Source organism: Mustelus asterias, chromosome 8 (assembly GCF_964213995.1).
Source record: "Mustelus asterias chromosome 8, sMusAst1.hap1.1, whole genome shotgun sequence".
NCBI classification, from domain to species: domain Eukaryota; kingdom Metazoa; phylum Chordata; class Chondrichthyes; order Carcharhiniformes; family Triakidae; genus Mustelus; species Mustelus asterias.
This window is the reverse complement of record NC_135808.1, coordinates 14,118,555-14,124,350: the sequence shown is the minus strand read 5'-3', so window position 1 is coordinate 14,124,350 and position 5,796 is coordinate 14,118,555.

Genomic DNA, 5,796 nt, shown 5'->3' with positions numbered 1-5,796 from the left:
GATTAAATTAAATAACCTGATCTGCCAGAATCATATCACATTCCCCATTTTTTTCTCTCACCTGTTCTTCGAGGCATTACTATTCTCTGAACGCCATTTAACATCAACACACATTCTCCCAAATATCTCCAGGCACCTGGCCTTCAGGCTGTAGCAGCGACATTTACTTCAACTGTATTTTTAATTAATTCAAACTAACTTACCTGGCACCTTCAAGTCCTGTTGATGCTGCAGAATCTGGGCTGTTTTAAAAATTGGTTCATAGGACATGGGTGACACTGAGACCACATTTATGATGCATCACTAGTTATGCAGAGAAGGTGGAGCTGGGCCATTTTGAATCCATGACTTTACACAATATAAAGTCATAGCAAATAAATGAACTTTAAGTTCAGAGCAGTTCAGCTCTATTTAAATGCTGTGGTATTGAGTCCAGCAGCAGGAAGTGACTGCTATGACCCAGATGGTGGCAGTTTCTAGAGTAGTGTTTCCCAAACTTTTACAGCACATGGTACAGCTCTATACAATATTTAGTAATGTAATTTCTTACTTATTTATTAGTGTCACAAATGGGTTTAGAATCAGACAATCACAGAATCCCTACAGTGCAGAAAGTGGCTATTTGGCCGTTTGAGCTTGCTTTGACAAAAACCCCACCAAGATCTATCCTAGTTCCCATACATTTACCCTGCTTAGCCCCCTGGCATTAAAGGGCAATTTAGCATGGCTAACCGGCACATTTTTGGAGTGTGGGAGGAAACCAGAGCACTGCAATGAAGTTACTGTCAAAATTCTCTAGTTGCCACACTCTGATGCCTGTTTGGTTACACTGAGGGAAAATTTAGTATGGTCAATGCGCCTAACCAGCACGTCTTTCAGATTGTGGGAGTAAACCGGAGCACCCGGAGGAAACACATTGAGACACGGGAAGAACGTGCAGACTCTGCGCAGACAGTGTCCCAATCTGGGAATTGAACCGGGGTCCCTGGCGCTTTGAGGCAACAGTGCTAACAACTGTGCCACCGTGCCACCCATTGTTTCTCTGTCTTTTTCCTTTACAAGGAACTTCATTTTCAGCTTCAACCTGTCCTCTTGCCTATTTTTATTAACCTCTCATTGTTTCTGTTGCTTCTCCCAAGTTTATTACGCATTTTTTGAGTTTTCATTTGTGCGGGCATACGTCTTCAGCGCCAAATCCTGTTGATCATGCGCATGGGCCGGGCGACCATAAAAAAATCTAAACCACACATGTGTGGCATTTTCCCAGCTGATGCATGTGTGGGAGGCCCAAGATTCACCAGACCTTGGAGATGCCAACCACAGCGCTAAAGGTTATAGTTAGTTTTAATCTAATTGCATGAATTTTAAATCATTTTGAATTTTTTTTATGCTTGGGGGTGGGAGTGGGGTTCTTTACGGCTCACTGATCGGGAACCATTGTGAATCTAAAGTATCACTGTGGCTGCATCAGTCTAGATGAATGATGGTAATACAGTCAAATTCCTGACTTGACGCTGTGGAAACCAGTTCATTGAGTGTCTTTAAGACAGAGGTAGATAGGTTCTTGATTAATAAGGGGATCAGGAGTTATGGAAAAGGCAGGAGAATGGGGATGAGAAAAATATCAGCCATGATTGAATGGCAGAGCAGACTCAATGGGCTAAGTGGCTTAATTCTACTCTTAAATCTTATGGTATTGAGTCTTGCTGGTGGTGGAGAGGCTTTGAGGGGTCAGGAGGTGAGTATTTTGTCACTGATACTCACCTTTTGATCAGCTAATAATTGCCCAATGATGATCGGGGAAATGCAGTAATAGTCATCCAATTGGACATTACAGGAGAGATGCATAAATGGTTATCAGGGCTGTGTCCATGCTGCTGTTTTGAAGAATGGCAGCTGGAGATGCTTATGGTACTGTTCACTTGCAAGGGGTGAAATCCTGTTTTGACTATGTGTACGTTGTAATTAATTAGGTAATGATACTCACATCTGCTTGCCCGTCCATATCCATTGGCAGTGCATGATTCTCAGAGAAGGAAGAGATCTCTTCCCATATCATTCAGACTTTGCTTGGGACTTCCAGTGTACTGATCAGCTTTAGCTCACAGAATTTTGATTCTGCACGCATGGTGGAAAGCAGTTTGGGCGATGATGGCCAGGGTGAGTGATTGGCGGAAGGGTTGCATAGGAACCAAATGGTGCAACAGCAGCATGTAAGATATGACACAAACCATGCTGATGATATCTGTGAGAGCATCTCAATGGTTTGTGGTGGTGTACATTATTGTTTTTTAAAAGGTGTGAGAAATCACGTAAAATCACCCATGAGAATAAGCAGTCCAGTCGTAGTGTATCAATTACTAAAGGCTATTTATTAAATGAAAGAAAAGACAAATAAACACAGACAGGACGATTATTCTATAAGACACATAAATACTGAAATAATACACACATATATAGTTTTATCTAGCAATTACGTCTTCCAAACTATATCCCTGATACTTGAGATCCACAAGACTTCCTGTTCCCCAAACAGCATGCACCTTAAACAAATCTGCAAGTTAAATTTGGCTTATAGTTACCATACAATAGTAGGAGGATGATTTAGTCTGAGAAACGTCTTTGCCTGGTTCAGCGAAGTTAGGTAAACTGCCTTTATGAAAGTTTGTGCATTAACTTAGCTCTAAGACTTTACACAGAACCTCTACTATTAGCTGGCTTGTTGTTAGTGATTACCCTGGTCTTCCAGTGAGATGTTCAATTGGCCTCCCAGTCAGGCATTAAAACTGGCCTCCCTGCTTAAGCAGGAGGTGACAATTATACCCGTGGCTCTCTATGACTCTGCCCATCGTATATTGGGCCACCTGTCACTCCTACTTTCCTCACTCTCGAAAATTACAAGCTGTATGCCTCCCCCTGATCAGTCAGTTAGCTAAAGCGAGCTAAACTGCTTCCTGTTGATAGGGGTCATTTACATCTGATCTCATCTCGATGTCTGCTAACCTCATTGCTGGGGAAAGGATGCATCTCATCGGCCCCTTTGAATGTATGTTACTAGCAAATTCTCCACTGTTGCTCGGTAGATTGCATCCCATCATTCCGTTTGTTAATTCTGGGTCATGTTGTCACCAGGCGAATCCATGACAGGTAAATGATCCACTGTGGGGTTTTTTGCCAAGCAGAGAGGGTTGGTGACCGTCAGTTACAGTAGGGAGTATGAACATTGCAATGATCATCAGGCGGTAGTTGGGCTATATGCGAGTATTCAAAGAATTGAAGGTTTTAGCCGCTGCAGGTTTCTCTTGACCTTTCAGGAGATGAGAAAAATAAGAACCATATATGTGTGGTGAGCAGACACATGCTAGAGGGGAAGCTGAGGTCAAGAATTTTCTGATAATATGCTCCTTGTAAGGAACCTTTCCACTAGCAATGAACTGTGTGTGGTCAAAGTTTAATATGGGGCACTGAGTTCAACTTTAACACTGCATCCTGAGGTGAAGATATTGGTCTAGAAATGGCTGTAGTGCAGGATTAAACCAGGGAACAAAGGTTTAAATTGTGAGTATAATTTGCACAAAAAAAACTTGGCTTTTATTCCATTGAATTTGGATGGTTGAGGAGTGAAGTAGGCAAAATATTAATGGAATCCAAAATAGTGAAGAAATTATTTTCTCTGATGGGGAGATCAAGAACAAGGCAGAGAAAGTTGATTACTCTCATTTTTAGACATTACAATTTGTAATTAGCCTGTACCATGTATTGAGGCAGACAACATGACATTGTTTGTGTACCCTTCTCAATCCAATAATTGCCTGTGTGGGCCAGCATGGAATGCGCTTCTGGTTAGCTACACTTTCAACAGCTGTCCAGCAGCATAGATAGTAACTTGCTCCTCTTAGAGATAACCTGCTCCATTTAAAGTGGAGCTGCCACTCCAATCAGAGGCTGCTGCTCCCCCATGTTTGCTGCCGATGGGTGAAATGGTAAGCTTATCAGCAGCAAATGAGGGAGAGAAAAGGCCTGATTGATGGAGCAATGAACAGTGCGCTGAAGACTGGTGGGTGAGACAAATGGAGGTAAGTCAGTGCTGAGCCGGTGGAGCCCAGCAGTGCCTGAGGCAGGGTAGCCCAGCTACATCGGGAATGGAGCCGGGGAGTCATATTCATCAGAGCCGGGGAGGGCGAGGTCTTGGCCGGCCAGGGAGGGCAAAGTCATGCTTGGCCAAGTGAGGTTGAAGTATTTTCATTGTGGTGGAACCAGGGAGGAGACGGTGACTGAGCGGGTGGGGGTGCATGACAAAGAGCGCAAGTGGTTGAGTGGGAGAAGGTGTGGGTGTGAGTAACTGAATGAACAAACAAAGAACAAAGAACAATACAGCACAGGAACAGGCCCTTCGGCCCTCCAAGCCCGCGCCGCTCCCCGGTCCAGGAATGAATCCTGAATCCAGGATCCCCGCCCAGTTTTCCAGCCTATCTACATACCAATATCCTATCCACCAAGCTGTCCCTCACAGCTACGATGCTTTGTTCATTACAACCTATTAACTCACCCCCACCCCCCCATTCCAGACCATGTGATCTCCAGGGAGAGGCGAAAACCCAGAGTGAAAAACCCCAGGGCCAATATGGGGAAAACAAAAATCTGTGAAATTCCTCTCCGACCCCCTGAGGCGATCGAAACGAGTCCAGGAGATCACAATGGCCCTGATCGGAAAATGCTTCCCAACCCTAGTAATTTCCACTTCCACGAACATCATAGAATTAAGCCTTAAAACGAGAAACAAGGAACAATTAGCCCGCGCCGCTCCCTGGTCCAAACTAGACCACTCTCTTGTATCCCTCCATTCCCACTCCGTTCATATAGCTGTCTAGATAAGTCTTAAACGTTCCCAGTGTGTCCGCCTCCACCACCTTGCCCGGCAACACATTCCAGGCCCCCACGACCCTCTGTGTAAAATATGTCCTTCTGATATCTGTGTTAAACCTCCCCCCCTTCACCTTGAACCTATGACCCCTCGTGAATGTCACCACCGACCCGGGGAAAAGCTTCCCACCGTTCACCCTATCTATGCCTTTCATAATTTTATACACCTCTATTAAGTCTCCCCTCATCCTCCGTCTTTCCAAGGAGAACAAACCCAGTTTCCCCAATCTCTCCTCATAACCAAGCCCCTCCATACCAGGCAACATCCTGGTAAACCTCCTCTGTACTCTCTCCAAAGCCTCCACGTCCTTCTGGTAGTGTGGCGACCAGAACTGGACGCAGTATTCCAAATGCGGCCGAACCAACGTTCTATACATCTGCAACATCAGACCCCAACTTTTATATTCTATGCCCCGTCCTATAAAGGCAAGCATGCCATATGCCTTCTTCACCACCTTCTCCACCTGTGACGTCACCTTCAAAGATCTGTGGACTTGCACACCCAGGTCCCTCTGCGTCTCTACACCCTTTATGGTTCTTCCATTTATCGTGTAGCTCCTCCCTACATTATTCCCACCAAAATGCATCACTTCGCATTTATCAGGATTGAACTCCATCTGCCATTTCCTTGCCCAAATTTCCAGCCTATCTATATCCTTCTGTAGCCTCTGACTATGTTCCTCACTGTCTGCAAGTCCTGCCAGTTTTGTGTCGTCCGCAAACTTACTGATCACCCCAGTTACTCCTTCTTCCAGATCATTTATGTAAATCACAAACAGCAGAGGTCCCAATACAGAGCCCTGCGGAACACTACTAGTCACAGGCCTCCAGCCGGAAAAAGACCCTTCCACTACCACCCTCTGTCTTCTATGA